Genomic DNA, 20,805 nt, shown 5'->3' with positions numbered 1-20,805 from the left:
GTGAAATATCTGTGTCCGGGCTAGGCACCTCACAAATTTGTGATCAATGTTAGTGAGTTTATTTTTGACATTAGTAAAAATTTTGAAATCTTGTAGAAAACAGACTTCATCACAATTAAATTCAGAATTAGTTTGACATGAATAAAGCAATGCACAAATATCGCTCAGTCATACACTCTATATTTGTCAAACTATGCCCTGGTGAAGACAATCTTGTGTTGAAACATGTTGGTAGTCCATTTTAAATAAAGGATTTTTTTTACATTACTAATGAGTGTCTTGAATACACAGACTGCTTTTAACTCTTTGACCGCCATAAACGTTATAAAACGTTTAGCATAAACCTAGGGATGGGCGCCGAGGACGTTAAAAGACGTCCCCTATGTTTTTTTGGTTTTTTTTGAAACGGGTGGAGGGAAGCCTTGGGCAGCTGTGCTGAAAATATCAAGCAGATCAAGTAAGTTTAATGACTCGTTTTGGCCTCTAGATGGCAGCGATGACTCTCCTTGCACTTTGGGTGTGCCGCCCACCGTGGGCGTCGGTATAAAAGGTGAGGCGGAGCTAGAGTGGAGTGGAGAGGATAATGGAGAAAGCAAAAAGCATGGAGGAAGAGAAAGCAAAAATGACGACCGGTGGAAAGCAGCTCATGCTTGATCGGTATTTTCAAAAAGAAACCAGTGCTAAATTGAATGTTGGTGGCGATGATGATGATGGCGACAACGAGGTTGATGCCGAAGTTGCGGCTTTGACGCGACGTCTTCGGCCACGTCTTAAAGCGACGCCGGTTAGCGATGCTAACGCCGGAAAACGTGGTGCACGTCCAAGTACTTCTGCAAACGCGGACGTTGATTCGGACGACGAAGAGTACCCCGAGTCGGATGGCTATTCTTCGGAGGAGTGGGTACAGTCGGATCTTCGAGAAAGTGATTCGGACAGCATTTCATCCGCAGAAGACTGTGAAGGTAAGCGCAAACTTGCTATGAGATACTTTTCCTGCACGCTGCTAGCACCTCGTGTAACGTGAATGTATAATTCATAGATCGTGCTCACAGCGACAACCTACAGTTTCCACGACAAAGAGAGGTATAAAAAACGTGTTTTCAATACACTGCAACAACAAAAGAAAACGGTCTTTCGATATGATTGTAATTGTATATATTTCTTTCAGCTGCAGCTCGTCGGGCTCAAGGTGACGCGTCTCACAGTGAGCAGAATAAAGGTAAAAAAAAAATGATTCTCCAACTCAGCACGAGTAAAATATTTGATGGTAAATGTCTTCTATAATTTCAACCAGTGGATCCAAGAAAAAAGGTAAACATATATATATATTGCTTCACACTGATCTAAAATAAATATTATATGATATTGAAATGTATATTTGCAGATCCCAAAAGTTCTGGCTGGCATGAAACAGGCTGGCAGCCAAACACATTCCTGTTTACTGAAACTCCAGGACCAAGGGGTGCCGCAGCAGAGCTAAATTCAACCCTGCCAGCTGACTTCCTGCAACTATTCATCTCAAACGAACTTCTCCAGCACATTGCTGATCAAACAAATTTATATGCACGTCAATCCATGCAGAAGCAGACTGAAAGTCTGCCACACTGCAGGAGTCGTGCTTGGAAGCCAGTGTCTGTATTAGAATTGAAAACATTTTTTGCACTCCAATTTCTTACTGGGTATATAAAAAAGCCCAGTATAGAAATGTATTGGACTCAGGATGAAATTGAAACCACACCATTTTTTTAGTCGCGCGATGCCTCGAAACCGCTTCCTGCTTATCTGGAGTTACCTACATTTTAACAATAATGAGAGACATAGTTCAGATGACAAATTATTTAAAATCCGTCCTGTGTTCAACCATATTGTAAATAAATTTAAAGAACTGTTCCAACCCGGTAGGAATGTATGTATTGATGAGGGAATGATGAATTTTCAGGGCCGTCTATCGTTTAAAGTTTACAACCCCCAAAAACCAATCAAATATGGAATTAAGTCATACATCCTGTGTGACTCCCAAACAGGATATTGTTTTAATATGCAACCTTATGTTGGTACTAGTTGTTCTCTGCCGGATACCGTGTTTAATTTGCTAGATCGTCTGCCAGGAAATGGGTACACGCTCTTTATGGACAATTTTTATAATTCAATTGGGTTGTGTGAACGTCTCCTGGCAGCACGTACAAATGTTTGTGGAACACTGAGAAAAAATAGGGGTGAACCAAATGAGATCACTTCTCTTACAAACACTGGCCTTGGGGTGGGGGGGGAATTGGTGAGACACAACACAAATGTTTTGGTTGTGGCATGGCAGGACAAGCGTTTGTTGAGGATGGTGACTACTTTTCACAAAGATGAAATGCGGACAGTTGATGTGTAGGCACTAAAAAAAAAAAAAGAGTGCCTTTCCCGAAACCTGTATGTGTTTTGGACTACAATTCCACAATGAATGGCGTGGATAAGATGGATCAAAACATTTCTTATCACCCATTCACGAGGAAGACATTGAAATGGCACAAAAAATTTGTTGCCTATCTGTTTCAAATATGTTTGTTCAATGCCTTTATCCTGTACAAAGCTAAACATCCTGGCAAATGTCAGCATTTTTTGGAGTTTATCCAGCAGGTGGTGAGAGGGTGGCTCTTACCACAGGACCAGGAGGAGGACATTGCTACAAACATACAAACAGAAGGACATGAGGAAGCCAGACAGAACACCAGGTCACCGTATAACGATCCTGAAAGTCGACTTGATGGCAACATGGCAAAACACACACTGCAATACATACCTGCTACCCCCCGGAAAAAAAAGCCAGCAAGAAAGTGTAGGGTCTGCACTCAAAGGGGCATTCGCAGCGAAACAAATCTGTGGTGCAAATCCTGCTGCGTCCCCTTGCACCCAGGGCAATGTTACACTATATACCACACCAAAAAAAAACTTGTGTAGTTGAAACATCCACAGAATTGTAAATAGAAACACATACACACACCACACATGCACAGTTGCACAGTTGCACAGTTGCACATGTTTGTTGTATTACACTGTTGAATGTTGAATGTAAATAAACTGTTATTTTGCTATCAAAAAACACTTTTTCATTCTTGGTGGTAGTGTTTTATAGAAGTAAAGCACTATTTAGGTGTTTGTGACATCATTCATGGACAAAAAGAAGTGTAAAATTCACTAGAATGCATGAAATAATATCGTTTCACTAAAAGCTTGATTTCTCCGTATTTTGGTCCAAAAAAGGCGAAATTGGGTGAAACTAACCATTTTCTATTGTTGATTACTAAAGAACGGAATAAGATAGAAACAAACTTTTTTTTTCTGATGATGCACAAATATCGCTCAGTCATACACTCTATATTTGTCAAACTATGCCCTGGTGAAGACAATCTTGTGTTGAAACATGTTGGTAGTCCATTTTTAATAAAGGATTTTTTTACATTACTATTGAGTGTCTTGAATACACAGACTGCTTTTTACATAAGCATTTTAGCATTTTTTTCTGCTTGACTCTATATTTGTAGCCGGAAATAATGTGTATTGCACATTAACAAAGTTAATTGCATTTTGCCTGCTGTGGAACATACCTGGTGGGCAGCCACAGTAGAGGTATGCGGTGGGGAGCGGGCGTCCACAGTGGCGAGCCGACTGGCTGGAGCTGAAGTTCGGACTCTGGCCTTCTAAATACACATTGCAAATGTTTAGGATATTAAAAAAAAGTGTAATAGTGATAAAAAAAATGATAAACTCTTGCTAAAATATGGCGTGAAACTCGTACCTTGTTCACTGCAGACTGCATCGTGGTCCCATCACTGGTGGCAGAGGGTGGGGACCGAGGCTGAAAACAAAATATACAGCACATTGAGGACCTAGCAGTGTGACTCAAAATAACTCAACACAGAATACACCACCGCCAAGTGCAGAATTGAATAGAGGCAAAGTACCTGCTGGGGTGCGATGTTTGGGCTCAGTTCCGGAGCAGCAAGGTCCAGCTTCTTCCATCGGCGCTTGGCTGCCTCGGAACGCTTCCCCTTCCGCGGCATGCTGCTACAGCTACCTTTACTGTAAGCAAAAAGAAAATAAAAAAAACTTCCCAAGACAAAGTCAAAAGTAAACTGGCAGTAAAAAAAGGAAATCAATTCAAACACAACAAAATAGTAAAGTAATGATATTAGAGTGTTTGTAATGTGCTGTTGAGTGCAAGTTCAGCTGTATTTGCGTTCTAGACTCTGTGATGTAGATCTTATATATGTATTATGTTGTTTGAGGGCAAGATGGAAGCAGGTAGATGAGGTGGAAGTCCAAGGCGGTGCTGAAGGTTTGAAATCCAAGTATCACGGTCAGCAGCTTTCCAATTCGCACAGTGCTCAGCGGATCGCTAAAAGATTCAAGATAAAATTTGTAGTTAATCTCAGATGTGTATGCAACATTAAAAATGTACATTGAGTCTAATGAGGCAGTGGTGTCATTGTAATAAAAATAAGAAACCGTCATCAATTGAAGTATAGTAACATCACACATTGTATAGTTCATTGATTATAAATAATGGATGGGGTGAGCAGAGCCTTCAATAAATCCTCAACTGTCATGATTGGGGTCAGCTGTTTCTGTTTTCACTTGCAGTTGCTGGGGAAACAGCTGGAGGGCGGATCCCGCCAAACACACCTGCTGCCCATTAGCTCGTCAGGTCAAGATAAAAGCCTGACAGAAGCAGCAAGGAGTGTCGGGTTATTACTCCGTGATGCTACTCTGTATCCCACACTACTCGCTGTTCTAGCCGCCCTCGGGCGTGATTTTGTGTTTCCTTGTTTTTGATTAAAACTAAAGTTATCAGCATCACTGCCGTGGCTCTCCTGCATTTGGGTCCTCCACTCCGTTTCGTGACAGCCAACTTCAACCGTGACAGATCGTGACATCAACAATAGAAAAAAATGGATCCACTATAGACTTCCTTGTTTACTTATTAACAAAGAAAACGGTATTGTAATAACATTGTTACTTTTTTTTTCTTTTACATTAATTTCCATGAGGTGAAACGGTTTGGCAAAATGGATGGATATTCTGGATGGCCGTGAAAAAAATGATCGCTACAGAAACCAACGGTAATCTTTCAAGGGGGAAAATAAAGGCAGCTTTGACAATTTACAAATGTGTGCTGTAGTCAATCAATGAAGGTCATTTAACAGTGTAAAATACTTCCAAAATCCCTCATCGGCGCCGCTCCGCTACACGATCGAGCAGGACACGCCACTCAACAACCGACGCCCCCCTCCCCCACCCCCACCACGACGACGACAGACGAGACAAAAGCCTTACTGTGTATTGTAGCAACGATGGATATACACAATTGAGATTTACAGCATACTCAAACATATGTATATATATTTTTTTTTTACTGCACATTAAAACCTTAATGTAACATCTGCTAGCTCTAGTCCACTACACAGTTGAGCAGGACACGCAACTCAACAACCGACGCCCCCTCCCCCACCACCACCACAACGACGACAGAATAGACAAAAGCCTTACTGTATATTGTAGCAACGAGGGATATACACAATTGAGATTTAGAGCCTACTCAAACTTTTCTTTGTTTTTGTTTTCTTTTACTGCACATTAAAACCTTAAAGTGAGATCTGCTAGCTCTAGCTAGCGCTAGCAGGTGTAGTTAGCATGTAGGCTACCATGTCTAGCACTTAACTTTACCTATCTTGTTAATACAGCAGCCGGATAACACAACGTTCAAATATGGAGGTAAATATGGTGCAAAACTAACTTGTGCAAAAAATTTGTACCTGTAGAAAAAAGTCTAAATTTGTGATTTGTATCTGTAAAAAAAATGTGTGCCTGTAAAAAAAAAATTGTGTCTGTAAAAGAAATTTGTACCTGTAAAAAAAAAAAATGTGTATGTGTAAAACAAATTTGTATCTGTAAAAACAAATTTGTACCTGTAAAAGTTATGATTTGTATCTGTACAAATTTTTTTTGTACCTGTACAAAAACTATAAATTTGTATCTGTAAAAGTTGTGATTTGTACCTGTAGAAATGACAACTTGTAGTCAAAGAAGTCGCCACTAGGAGTCACAAGTGGGCTTTCTGCTGCTGTTCAGTGACGTGAGTTTTGCCCCATTTGTCGCGCTACAAATGGAGCAAAACTAATTTGTACTTGTAGAGCGCCGTGATTTGTACTCGTAAAGAAGGGGCGGGCTCTGGTGTAATGAAGGGTTGTCTTGACCAATCAAGTGAGAAGGATTTGAGCGGATTGGAGCGCAACCTCATTGGTTTAGCGAACGACGGTGGCGGGACTCGCGGAAGGATACAAGCAGGACACATCGTCGCCAACCAACATACATATTAAGAATACTTCAGTCTCTTTTGGTTTTTGCTATTACAAGGTAAGTATTATGTTACTTCATCATTCTTTCAAATATTGACGATGGTCATCCAACCTGTTTTTATGATTAGCATCACATATTTAGCTTTCTAGCTAGCTGGCATTTGATTTCATGCTAAAGCAGTCTAGTCATTATCGTCATTTCTGGCGCCACGGACGTAATTGCATCTCATGCTTTGGAATATTGTGGCTATATGACAACAATGAACAACTAAACTACTTCATTATATGCCAAGAATGGTGCAGTGCGCTGCTCCCCTGTGTTGGTTAAAATTGTTATTTCTTGTATTAGTTAGCTGGCTAACAAACAAATTCATGTAGCTCACATATGCGCCATTGACAGGTACTGGAGGGAAGATGCACCCAATCGATGTTATGTATGTACACATTTGACTCCATAGTGTTCTTTATCTTGTTTTGCCTTCTAGAAAAATGACCGATCAGAGCAACAGCTCTTCGCTGCAGCAGCAGGTGAGCGGAATATCGCTACTGTCTTGACATTAATGGTGTGTTTTTTGTTATTATTTCTTCCTGTTTGCATAATAATGTAATCAATAATAATGCACATTACACACGACCTATACAGAGTGTCCCAAAAGTCTCTTTACAATTATAACAATTTTGAGATATTTTAAGTACCTTCATTTGTGTGAGTTTTTTTTTAAACTTAATTTAATAGACCTATATATGGGCATCATCATTTACACCAAGCACATGAAAACGGTACTCGATTTGTTGCCATGTTTGCTGCAGGTTTACCATCCATCAACACAGTATCTGAAACAAATAAATTCAATATGAATGAATACTTTAATTAACAAACACTGGTTAAAATAAAACAAATCTGTTTAAGACATCTCAACAACTGCCTTTGTAATATATTGTTTTAAAAATTGTAAACATGTTATGGACACCCTATATTTCTCTCTAGGAACTGCTGCTGAATCTTTTACTGGCCCGACTCCATAACAGACTATCAGCTGCCCTTGGGCGTGCCCCTCTGGACCTGGACTATCTACAATTTATCATTTCACAGGACATGGTTTTACTGAGTGCACTAGCTAACCAAATTCAGATCCCTCAGCAAGTGTATGAAGCCCTTACTGATGTGCATGGTCTACTCTCTGCCCAAGATGAAATGGAGCTTCATGTAACGGTTCCTGTGGGGAGAACAAAACCTGGTTGTCCAAAAATTTTAATATGTAGGGAATATGTTTCGGAGCTCCTCAGCATAGGGCTATCTGCAGCGTACATTGCCAGACTTTTAGGAGTTTCTCGGTGGACGCTGCAGAGAAACATGAACAGCTGGGCTATGTCTGTTAGGGCCTTGTACGGTCAACTGACTAATGATGAGCTTGACAACCTGGTGTCACAAACACACCACTGCAACCCACATGCTGGGTACAGATTAATGATGGGATTGTTGCGGGCACAGGGGCATCGTGTACAGTGGCAGAGGATTCGTGCATCGATGCATAGGGTTGACACAGCAGGAATTGTGCTGAGAATGTCAGCATTGAGGTGTGTTGTTCGCAGAACATACTCTGTCCCAGGCCCAAGATCGCTGATGCATATAGACACAAACCACAAACTTATAAGGTTGGTTATGTTTTTCAAATCAAAACATATTACCTGTACATGACTTAACTATGTGCAAAAAAGTGATAATACCTAATGTTTTTCTTTATCTCAAATGTCATTGAAGGTACAATATGGTGATATTTGGAGGAATCGATGGTTTCTCAAGGAAGGTATAAATAATTGGATATTCCCTTTAAACGTCTAAACTTTTTGTCATTGAATCAGGCATTTCAATTGTGATTAGTTGTTTTTTGTTTTTGAAGACCTTCAGATTGTAGTACTAGTTTAGGATGGCTACCTCAGAAATCGGTTTCATTTTCTTTGGGAGCACCTTTGCATTTGTATTCTTCAATGGTAACATAATAGTACTGTAATACTCTTACTTACAGTCATTTTAGTTGAAAAGCTTTAATTGCACTTACAGTAACAAATCAAAACTCCATCATGTTACCTGTGACTTTATGCTAAGACTTCGCTGGCACTCTTTGTCTGAGAATTAGATTACATGTTTTCTTTGTTGACATTTTATAAAGACTCATTTCTTATGGAATCTCTTAAAACAGATGCAAGGTAGAGAATGAGATATTCTCAAGTGCCATTACACCAATTGCATTGAGTATTATTGTTGCATTTTACCTTTTTAAATATAATCCTGTTTTAACTACTACATGACTGTTAAAGGTTATTGAAATTGTATTTGTTAAGAGCTTTGAAATTGACACTTAAAATTGATATTGTTATTGTTAACGTACTTTGATCATTTGAAAATAAAAAGTACAGTTGTTTGAAGTCACAATGGGACAATTCCATTCTTCTCACATAGATAATGTATCTTGCTGTTGCAAATAATAACAGAGCCTCCACAACCCTTGCCTTCTTCAATGAAGCTGTTGAGAAGTATGGCTTACCTCAAAGAATAGTCAGACATCATCACCTAGCCTATCCTACCCTTAATAGTGTAAATCTACCTGTTCTAACCATTGACTTGTTTTAAGGTTTTTGTTTCAGTGAAGTGTAATGCATAATTAATAGGAGTTCTCATTTTTGTTACATTTTCTTAAGGGTTCGTGGTGACCATGGGGTGGAAAATGTGGATGTAGCCCAGCTGATGTTCTCCACAAGAGGAGTTGGCAAAAACAGCTTCATTGCAGGGAAAAGTGTGCATAATCAGAGGTACTTTAGAAGACACTTCATTTTTATGGAACTACCACATTCATAACCTTGTAAGTTTACAGGGTGAGTAAAAAAAGAAAGAAAAAAAGAATACGCCAAAATCTATGCAATATTAAAAAATAATAATAACAACAACACAGAAAACTTCCGGTTAGACACATGTAAATACATTCAAATTATTCTTGTTTTTGAAGTGGTTAATGTGGCCACCACCAGCACGGGCAACATCTAGCCTATTTGAAAAAGAGAAAAGAATGAACTGAATGAAAACTTCACTTAGCAGTCGATGGCTGTAATTGGCCTGGCAGAACCTCTGTGTGTGTGATTTTATTTTTTTCTTCTTGTGGTGGTATGTTAAAGACAAAGTTTATGTTCCACCACTTCCATCAAATATCAATTACATGAAAGACCAAGTAACAGTTGCAATCAACATTGGCAACTTACGGTTGTCTTTACTGCCAGTGGTAAACACTAACACTTGTAAAACCTAAAAACTTGAAGCTATTTACGACACAAGTCCAAGCTACAGTTTTTCATTTTTGCAATATCGCATGATTTTAAATTTTTATTTGATTTGTAGCTTTATAGGATATCCCCTTGAGATGCAACATCTAATTTTCAAAGGTGACATTCCAACACATACAAATAGTAATAATGTACAAAATAAAGGTAAAGAATTCTGCTATGTTCTTTTTTTTAATCACCCTTACTTTCTCATTACTTGAAATTAATGGAATGTTTGTTTCATTTATGAAACTGCATTAATCATTTTAAACTACTTTTTTTGTTGATAACAGAAAAACAACCATTTGCCATTGAAATGCTTAAATTTAAAAGGATTTAGAACAATTCAAACATGCTCTCAAAAATGATTAAATAATTATTTGGATAGCCAAGTAGTTGATTAATTGTTGCACCCAGTTGCTTGTTTGTCCAAATATGATTCACTCTTTTACATGGTTTAAAAGGTTATCTATATGTCTTCTTTAATTAAAAAAAAGGGGGGGGGGCACAATTACATTGACATTACAAAATTGAACGTCTTTGGCGAGATGTCTACACAGCAGTCACTTGCCTCTACTATGCTGCGTTGCACCAAATGGAGGAAGATGATCTCCTGGACCTGTCCAGCAGTGTTCACCTTTTCTGCTGCCATTATGTCTTCATTCCTCGCCTACAAGCCCAGCTTGATGTTTTTAAAGATGGCTGGGACAGTCATCCCATGAGCAGCGAGGGAAATCGTACCCCGAACCAACTGTGGCACATGGGACTGCACTATAATGTACAATAGTCTAATGATGTTGTAAGTACTTTTAAAAAATTGGTAAGCAAAACTTACTTTAAACAGTAGACAATGAATTGTTTTTCATATCAACTACAGGATTTGAACATCCCCCTGATAAACTGGGAGAGTAGTGGCCTTGTGTCCAGCAACACCGACTCTTGTGTCTATGTGCCTGAAACTGACTGCCCTTTGACACCTCAAGAACTGGCTGGACTCCATGCTGCTGTGGATCCAGCAGGACCTTCTACACGCATGGGAGTAGACCATTATTTGGCTGCAGTGAACTACATGCACAGTATAAACTATGTGTAGGGTCTAGCCAAGCGCTTCTGGGCTGTTATTTGTTTAAAACTGCCTGCACTAAATTACATTTTATAATTTAGTGCTATATATTGTCTTTTCGTACAAATTGACAATGAACTGTAATAAGAACCTATCTAGCAAAACATCAGAACTACATTATTTAAAGTAATGAAATAAAGATTTTGATCTATACCAAACCAAAACCAGTATCAGTTGTGGCGATGCAGTTCTTTAAATGGTCACTGAATTCTGTGTAATGGCTGTAGTGGCCAGGTAACTTTAAGTTTTGGAAGCATGTAGAAGATGTGGGATGTTCCGCTCTCACCACCTCCACTTTCATATCTGGCATGGGTATCTCCCATCCCACCCAGAACTTCAGGAGTCTTTTAAGATTCTCTTGAGACTCTAAAAAAAAAGGAGAGAAAAAAAGTGGAATTAAGTAACAATAATCAATTAGATAACTGTTTTTATAATTTAATTTAAGTCTTTTTTTGAGAAAAAAACAGGTTCTGCAACATCTGGGAAAAAAAGTGATCCCTGCTAGAGGATGATCATTTAAGAAAATCAAATCACAGATGTATCTATAAATTAAAATTCTGCCTTGTAGCAATATGTGTATGCTTATGCTTAATACTCATAATACAACTTGTGTTCATAAACAAGAAAAAATGGTTAAAAAAACCTTGATTTTCAACCACATTTGAAAATCTGCATTTATGCATTACAAAATGTGCACAAATATCAACATGTAATTTACCTGTCCTCACAAACTGACGCAAGTACCCCATTATTCTACATCTACAGTCAACGGAGTAACCATCTTCATCGTCCAACCCAGATTCCTCAGGCCATTTGATTAGGTCCAAAACAACCTAGGACAGCAAATGAGACAATCATTATGGCACCATAGTTGGCATTGAACCAATTCATTCTATTTTACAATTTTCTCTCTAATTTATACATATGGTCAATCCACACATGGGGTGTTAATTGTGTGAAGGCTGATGTTGTGGTCTCAACAGCCTAACAATGAAATGTGTATCCTGCTGAGGAGAACATGTGATTGTTGATTTCTCGTCAGACTTTGTTCAAGGTTGGAATTGTTCACTGAAAATGATTCCAAATCAAAATTTCCTTGGAACAAGGAAAAAACATTAAAAATGTTTGCATAACTGAACATATGATGACGAATATTCAATAATATAACCCTAACCCTAAGCAAACACTCTCCCTCTCATTTGGATATGGGCTTAAAGGTTGTATCTAACTGTGCGTCAAAGGTTTGCATGCAAGGGACTGTGCATGTAGCGAGTTTTTCTTTGTTGTCAGTTTTTAATTATTATTTATTCTAAGGTTGCAAAGATGTTCTCAAGACACTTGCAAAGTATATTTACGGCACCAAACATTCTATGTAAATCGCAAAGGAATAATGAACATGTTGAAATTTCTTTGCGAGTGTCTGCCACACAGCGGCCGAAATGAGTTTCTTCCGTTGGGTGTCCGGGCTTTCCCTTAAGAGATTTGGTGAGAAGCTCAGTCATCCGGGAGGGACTCAGGGTCGAGCCGCTGTTCCTCCGCGTGGAAAGGAGCCAGTTAAGGGGGCTCGGGTATCTGGTTCGGAAGCCTCCTGGACGCCTTCCTGGAGAGGTGTTCCGGGCATGTCCCACCGGCGGCAGACCCCGGGGACGACCCAGGACATGCTGGAGAGACTATGTCTCTGGGCTGGCCTGGGAACGCCTTGGGATCCAGCCGGAGGAACTGGTTCAAGTGGCTGAGGAGGTCTGGGCTTCCCTCCTAAAGCTGCTGCCCCCGTGAATCCGACTCCGGATTAGCGGTAATAAATGGATGGATGGGTGGTGGGTCTGGCAAACATCTTTGCAACCTTGAACTAACCCTAATGAAAAAATAAATATTTTTTTGTTTTGCCAGACTGTCACATCAAATCAAAATTGATATAGCTCCTTTCATACATTACATTGCAACTCAAAAGCGTTGAGTGAGTAAAACATCCATAGTACAGCACAAAGAAAACCCTAACCTTCCCCCCAACATGCCCATGAGCAGGCTCACTCAAACTCGCACAACCTTTAAAAAAAAGTGTAATTAAGTTATCTGGTCAATCTTGACCTAATGAATTCCGTTTGCATTCCCATAAATTCCAGTTAATTCCCATGCAAAAAAAATTATTTTGAAAATTACAGACATTTTAGAATCCTAGACATGCTTCATTGAATACCTCCACACTGCACTCAGACTTTGTTTCTGTTGGAAAAACTGATGCCACTGCATCGGGTCGAGACTCCAATAACAGCATAATGAGGGTTTCTTTTAGTCCTTGCTTCAGCTGTTTGAGTTGGCGGGAGTTTCGGCCGAGCACCCTAAAGTATCACAGGGGTGAGTGAGGTATGGATGAAGGGACTCCAAGTAAATATATACATGCAGTAAATTCAATTCAATTATTACTCTGTGCACATTCAAACACTGGTCTGTATATATTGCTGTACAGCCGATCGCCCATACACACCGTGCAAGCCATTGGAGCCACAGGGCGACCATCTTACCTCTCCCATCCTGAGAGAAGACTACTATATATACTATAGGTATACATACAGATTAGACATATACAGCTCCTAGGCTCTTAGTGTTGGGCCGGGAGGCAGGTGTGGCAAGGTGGTCACAATTTTTTTAACAAGTGGACACTGGACAGTATGTGCTGCTTTGACGACCCCTTTTTTCTTTTATCGCTCAGTTCTTTAGACCCCAATATTAGATTTGGCAGAGGCATCTTTTGTTGAGTTAGTTATAATTAATTTATTAAAAAATGTACAATTTTCCTCCTACAACCCTCATTAAGCATATAATGTATACATGTATTTAAGGCAAGTTGTAAAATGTCTGAAGTCCTCTTGTTTATGTTTAATAAATTTATAAACATCGTAAATCAAATGTTCTCCAATTTCAATACGGTAAATATATTCGAGGATCGTGTGTGACATAATGTTCATTGTGACATATTGTGATGGCTGCGAGATATCAGGAGGGTATAATTTGATGCTCAAAGCCTGGTTTCCAGTTGATGCTGACAGGGTTTGTGAGGCTCACTTTATTACCGGTAATTACTTGAGCCTATAGATTTGTTATTTGGAGAGGATTTAAAAAACGAAGAAATCGAGTTTGTGCAGTAGCTATAAAAAAACACTAAGTCATATTTCTTTTTCAGTCTTATTCAGGTGTTCCAAAGCATGATCAACAGCCACCCTGACTTGTTCCTCGCCTTGAAATGGGCGATATTGTTTGACGTCTCATCTATACAGCGCGACTGAGCCCGCTATCATTTTCTGTCACACAACCAACCGCGCATGCGCAAACATTTTTCATCAAAGATCCTCCTATAGGATTGTATGCCGAGAAACATTTCTTGAGAGTAATAATATGGAATTGGCCTATCGGCTATCCAGTTACATATACAGAGGTAATGTGTAAAATGTACATTTATCAAAGCATGATATACTGTTAGATAGGAGACACTTAAGTAGGACAACTTTTGATGGATATAACGCTAGTCAGCCACACTTACTGCATGCTGAAGTAGATTGTGAAGGAGCCAGGTGCTGTTACTAGCCGTTAATATAGGCATGTCCCATGCCAATGCCAGGTCATTAACAGCCGTTGTCTGACACTCATTGAGTCCTCTTTTTTCACTTGTTTCTTCCTTTCCAGCAGATTCTTGATTCTCAAACAGCTTTAAAAAGAAAATACCGCACATTTATTTCCAATAAATTACATTTAAAAAGTAAAAGTATAGTCCATATTTTTTCATTGAATGACAATGTTTTCCAATGGATAACCTTGCACTTTACCGTACTTACCGGGCGTATGGTCTCCCCGATGTCCATGTCTGCCACATCTTCTAACATGATTGTCGCTGTCTGTGGTGATTTACCAAGCAACACATGAATTACTGCTGGGCTAATACCTAACAGACAAGGGCCCCCATGAAGGAAAGAATGCCCAATCATTCTTCCTGCCATGACAAACAGGTCATTCTGTGCAAATACTTGGGAAGTGGCAGGAATTAAATGATCTGGTTGGCCTTCAAACAGCACAGTGCCGCATGCGGTTCCTATAAAAAATTAAAAAAAATGTTAATGGGGTTTGCCATTTTATGTTCAATACGGTTATAATAACCACATGATTGCAATTTCCTGCCTATGATTGTGTATTAATCTTTAGATTGACAGATTTGTCATGTGTTATGGCTATGCTGTCTGTTGTTAGTTATTCATAGTATAGCTGAATGATAACTTGTATTTGCTGAATGATTAATTTACAATAATTTGCAATATAATCACTGACCATAACTAAAGCTGTCTGCCAGGATGGTGCACGTAATTCCTTCATAAGATCATGAGTCAATTATCTAACATTTATGTTCTATTTTGCCTTGCAACTTAAACAAACAAACTTTAGTGGAGTTGGGCCAGTGTCTTTAGGATTCTTTAAGACCTACCGCAATCAAGTTTGAAACCATGTTGTAACTTGTGCATTATCATACTGAAGAAGTGTCTGTTAACCCCTTCTCCAATGGCCACATCTCCTAAAAACACAAGCAATCACATCCATCTTTCAGGTCATGGGTTTTCTGGCCTTCAAATTTGTATTTTTCATGTTTTCATATGTTCATGTGGGATTGCTGTTGTTACAGCATTGTACTCCCACAATAAAAATATTCATGCAACATGCAACATGGACCACTTTCGTGTCATTACGTATTTTGAATGACTGCCGTAGCCACAGTACAGTGATGCGAAGATAACTGTCCTTCTGGCAGCACTTGTACGACGCCTTCAGCCACATCTCCATGCAAATGCATCAGTTTCCAGGGAGATAGGCTACTCAAGCTAGCTGTCTTAGCGGTTGTTCATAGAAAGCTTTAAGTGTGAACTTAAAAAAGAAAAGAAAAAAAAATAAGTTTAACAAGTACATTACTACATTATTGTAATTTTGGTGCTCATGCGCACTAACATGCTACTTATCTGCACCCCTACAAATATATAAAAAGCAAAACATGTTACGAATACAATACTCAAAAACAACATGTTTGAATTGAGGTTTGTTTACAGCACCTTTTAGTTTAGCTTGAAATGGTTTGGCCCAATCTATATTGGGAGTCTTGTAAAAAGTGAGGATTCTGGCTTCCTGGTCCATTACGTCTTCTCCAATGTCTATTATTATTTTTAGGTATGGCTTATCTTCATTGGTTTGCAGACACTGCCTTCTGTACTGGTCAGCTGCTAATTCCGGATCCACTACGTTTTGCCATGCTGTAGTAACACACAAAAAATAGAAGAAAACAACTGTTTATTATAATTGAAGTTGTAATTTAAAAAGTAATGAATTGCACAACATTCACTACTCTACAAATTGTGCCTATAACCAATTTGTAGAATAAACAAAGACATATGCAAGTCTATGACAAACTCAATAATTGTAATTCGATTTTTGGTGAGATGGAAAAAAAATTACAGCACTGTAATGAATATTGGCATTTTAACATCTTTCAATGTGATTGTTTTTCTTAACTTTCACCAAACATGTCATTATTTATTCATAAATTTTTTTAGACAAATACTAACGCATCTCATCCATTTCATCAGGTCTGGACTGTAAAAGGGTATTGTCTGTTGAGAGGGTCGCTGTTGATGTCGTTATATCAGGTGATGAGCAGATAACTGATGCACCAGTGCTGCTTTGAGTCATGTGGTCACTCGGCATATATGATTGTGCAGAAGTGGAGCTACCACATGGAAATCTTGAAAAAGATTGAATGAACACACGTTTTAGCACACATATTAAGAAAAAAAAAAAACATTTTATACAGTTTGATTATCACACTTGCATCATCCAAAAAAGAAAACTCATACACAGTGGTCATGTGTCAAATTATGTACAATTTTATATCTTGAAAATGTACCTGACGATTTACATGAAGAAATTTACGCTTTATTTATATATTTTTTATTTTTTTCTTAAAGAGCTCAGTATTGTTCATTCGGAAATGTCATCATCATTGCTCTTTATTTATTTTTATTTTTTTATTTTGTTTGTGTGTGTGTGTGGGTGAGTATGTGTATGTGCGTGCGTGCGTGTATTTGTTAGCTCACCAAAAAAACCTATTAGAAAAAATCTCATACCGTTCACCTAAACCGAACACCGCCGTCAGGAGACCCGAGGGGACCAAAGAAAACCAAGGAAGGTGAAATCCAGCACCGACCAGGCACCACCCACCAGAACTCCTCCCCAACCCAAGAAACATCCAGACCCCAACAAATCCAAAAAACATAAAATCAGGGAGGCCTCAAGAGACCGAAGGAGAGACCGAGAAAAGGAAGGAAGGACAGACGAAGCCGAGTGAGATCCACAGACACCAGCCTCCACCGATTCAATGACCTGAGGAGGAAACAGATTGTGTCTGAGTTTCGGTAGATGCTGGTGTGGTGGATCTGGCATGCTTGAAAATCTCCACCAAAGAGGGGAGCCGTTGACCCCTGCCGGAACAGAGCAAGCGCAACACCTCAGGGCCCCCCAGGCCGCGGCAGCGCCAAAGGACGACCCCCGGGCCCCGCCAGGACCACCGGCCGAAGAGCAATCCCAGGAGCAGGAGCACCCCCCGCCCCAACACGGCCCGCGCCCCCGACCCAACGCAGCAGAACGGGGCACTGCAGGCCCGCCAGGCACCCCACCGGCCCCCAACCCCCGCACCCCCCACGAACCCCCGCCCCCCATCCACCCCAGCCACCCACCCCAACCCAGCCCCAGCCGCCCCCAGGTCCCCAATCCCCCAGACACCCCACCACCCCCACACCCCGCAACCCCCACCACCGCCCCCCCCAACAAAGCCCCCCACCCCCCCCCCCCCCCCCGACCCCACCCCGACCAACCGGCAGCCCCCCAACCCCCGACCCCCAGCCCCCGGGGACCACCCGCACCCAGGCACCGGCGCCGAAGAGGGGCCGGACAGCGGAGCGGAGAGGGCAGCCGCGCCCACCCCACCCCCCGCCGTGTGGAGGGACGGAACACCGGGGGCAGAAGGAGGAGATGGGGGCACCGGAGGGCGGCCGACACCCCCGAACCCCAGGCCCAGCGGGGGAAGGCCCCGGTCGTCACCCCAGCGTTCTTTGTGAAAGTTAACCCCTGTTACTGAGTCCGCCAGCTCGCCGACTGGCGAACTCTACCCCTAAGGGGAAATTTACGCTTTACATTTCAAGCACCATTATAAGTAATAAATTAATTGTAGTATTTTGTGCATGTTCTCATGCAGTTTTGATATCTCTAAATTTACGTCTGTCATACCTGTCACCACATGAACTTGCATGGTGTGCAACAATTTCCGCAGGAAATATATTTCCACAAATTGGACAGGAGTCCTAAAAGTACCAAGCATATAGAGACATGGTTTCATAAAGTAGAAGTAACATAACTGTTGAATACAATATAGAACAAAGTATAGCAGATCATGACATTTGAATAAACACACTACTGTTACACAAATACACGGATTGCTTACCTCACTAATTACTTCTAAATCATGTTCTGCTGTCGGGACCGTTTCGTCTTCACAATCATCCTTCGTCTATGGAAAATATGGAATCAAATGAATAGAATTTTCATAAGACAAACTTGACAGTTCCACCGAAAAAGCCAAATGTTCATAGACTTTTTTCAACAGCAGTTTAAAAAAGAAGTAATTTGACAAAAAAATTGCTATGCTTAAAATGACTTTTATCTGTTAACCCTGTGATTTTTAACAAGTGTGCGGTGAGAAATCGTCAGGTTTTCTAGTGGAAAATAATCAAATGTCAATTACTAGTTAATAAAAAAAAAAGTATATTTTTTTATTGATTTATAGCAACCAGCACGTATAGTAGCAGATATGGGCAACATGCCACGGACTTCCAACTTCTGTAACGCTGCTCAATTGAACGTTGCCGTTGATAGGTGTGAGTGTGTAGGCCAGGGTGTCTCAGTTCTCCAAAGCACTTCGGAGAACTGAAACACCCTACACACGAAAACAGCATAGGTGTCTGACTTACTCAATGCTGACTGAAAAAGAAGTGGGTATACTCAGTATACCCGCGTATACCCTGGACTTCACCACTGGGTGTTATCAAGGGCTTAAAGTTTTTAAAAAAATCCTGAGCCTGAACTTTTCCAGGGAGCGGTGGTGCAGTGTCCAACATGCCGATTCGTTGTTCGACCGGCATCAAGCCATTACTATTTGATTTGTCGCCGTGGATGGAATGGGCATTTGGGAAACTCATTAAATTCCCAATTGGCCAGTCCTCCCCAAGCGTCAGGTCATCTCTTTCATTATCCATTTATATTATGTATGGTACAGTATAGCATCCCCTCTAGTGCTGCAGCTATCAAATATTTAGGTATACAAACATCATATGGAAAATTCTATTGAATAATCAGGTATTTGGATTAAATATAAATATTTTCGCACGGTGAAAGAACAATTATGAATAAAGAAGACAATAAAAATATATTCCCACTTACTAATGATCGACCAACTTTCATTTCTAGATAATCAACTTTTTTGTTTTACTTAAATTTAAATTGTGCTTAACAGCACATTATTTTCCTCTCTAGAAAGTTTGGGAGATTTTACAAAAATCTCTCCCCATGGATTGAACTTCCGTTAAATATTAGGACACTTTCATCTCTACCCACTCTTAAAACACACTTACTTACCTACTTTTTTTTCATTTAATTGACTTATTCATTTACCCGCTTAAGATAATTATTGATTTTTTTGGTGATATTTTTGTTTTACCTCTTTACACACTTTTATATCCGCTGTCGCACACACTTGTTTTTCCCACGGACTCTTAGAAACAACCCCCAAACACTTCCACCTTGCCAGCGCTTCTGCAGAGCGTGAGAGCGTGCAAACGCCTGACGTCACGCTCAAGGTGAAACCTTACGTTTCCGTCCCGAAACCGTCATCATTATTTGACAAAACAGGAAAAATAGGGGCAACAGCCATTGTGCCACAGTAGTGCCTCCTGTCCTTTAACATTTTTCTTAAGCATGTGTGGGTGATAAATATGGTTGTTTTAACACTCCAAAATTTGACATGCGCCTTTAAGTTACGTGAACTTCCTGCCACGCATATTCAGCCAACATTCAGCCAGTCACGAATGTACGTATGGATGTAGGCCGTGTGCCTCACAATGAACTGAAATAATAAGTAGAGCCATTATCATTGGCCAGTAAAGGAGTAGTCAAATACAACAAAAATCAAACCAAGTGCAGAGTAGACTGAGCTTTGCACTATATTAGAGCTGGGTACGAAAAGATAGCCCTTAGACTACAAAGATAAAGGGAAAAAATGCTACCACAGCTGAGCAAATGTAATAATTTGATTTTATCTATTAGGGAAACATTTGTAAAGACAACTTACATGAGCTCTACAGGACTCAATGTGGACCTGGATCAGGGGCAATGGAACCATCTGGCCACAGGTCATGCATCCATTTTTGGGCATTTTGTTGAACTCAGCAGCATCATACGGCAGTGGGGTAGTATCTATTTCTTCTTGAAGAGGGACAATGTACAGCACATTTTTCCCATTGTTCGAAGCAGTTTTGAGAGATTTGGCAGTGTATCTTTGTGAACCTTGAGCCACAGGATTTAATCTTCTTTGTCCACCGCCTCCTTAAAAAGTAAGAAAAACAAACAAAGAAACTGTCATGTCTGGGAAGATCTGGTTTTGGTTGAGGGTCCCGATTGGTCCTGAGTGGGTTCCAGCCTTTCCGCGGGTTGACCAATCCGGGCCCTCGGCCACTTGTGCCTGGCCCCAGGTGTGGCGAGTTACCCAATTAGTGTGGGTGTATTTAGTTCCCGGGTGGTGATCAGTCGGCGTGCGATCATTGCCGCTTGTCACGGTCACCACCGGAGTTCTGGCTGTCAGTTTGATTTTGTAACTTTTCAGTTTGTTGTTTAGTTAGCATTAACCAGTACCCTGGTTAGTGTTTTCTGAAAAATAAAGCACGC

General features: G+C 40.3%; 1 long non-coding RNA gene across 1 annotated transcript; it reads left to right on the top strand.

The window, feature by feature from the left end:
• Positions 1-703: 703 nt before the first annotated feature.
• LOC147155456 (uncharacterized) lies at positions 704-2,359 on the top strand. Its single transcript, XR_015092320.1, has 3 exons — positions 704-962; positions 1,040-1,083; positions 1,169-2,359. It is a non-coding gene; the product is annotated as an uncharacterized LOC147155456 (long non-coding RNA).
• Positions 2,360-20,805: the final 18,446 nt, after the last annotated feature.

Source organism: Leptonotus elevatus, chromosome 22 (assembly GCF_054856555.1).
Source record: "Leptonotus elevatus isolate MCC_2025b chromosome 22, RoL_Lele_1.0, whole genome shotgun sequence".
In the NCBI taxonomy this organism is placed as follows: Eukaryota; Metazoa; Chordata; class Actinopteri; order Syngnathiformes; family Syngnathidae; genus Leptonotus; species Leptonotus elevatus.
The sequence above is the reverse complement of the archived record's forward strand: the minus strand, read 5'-3'. Positions and strand labels throughout refer to the sequence as shown.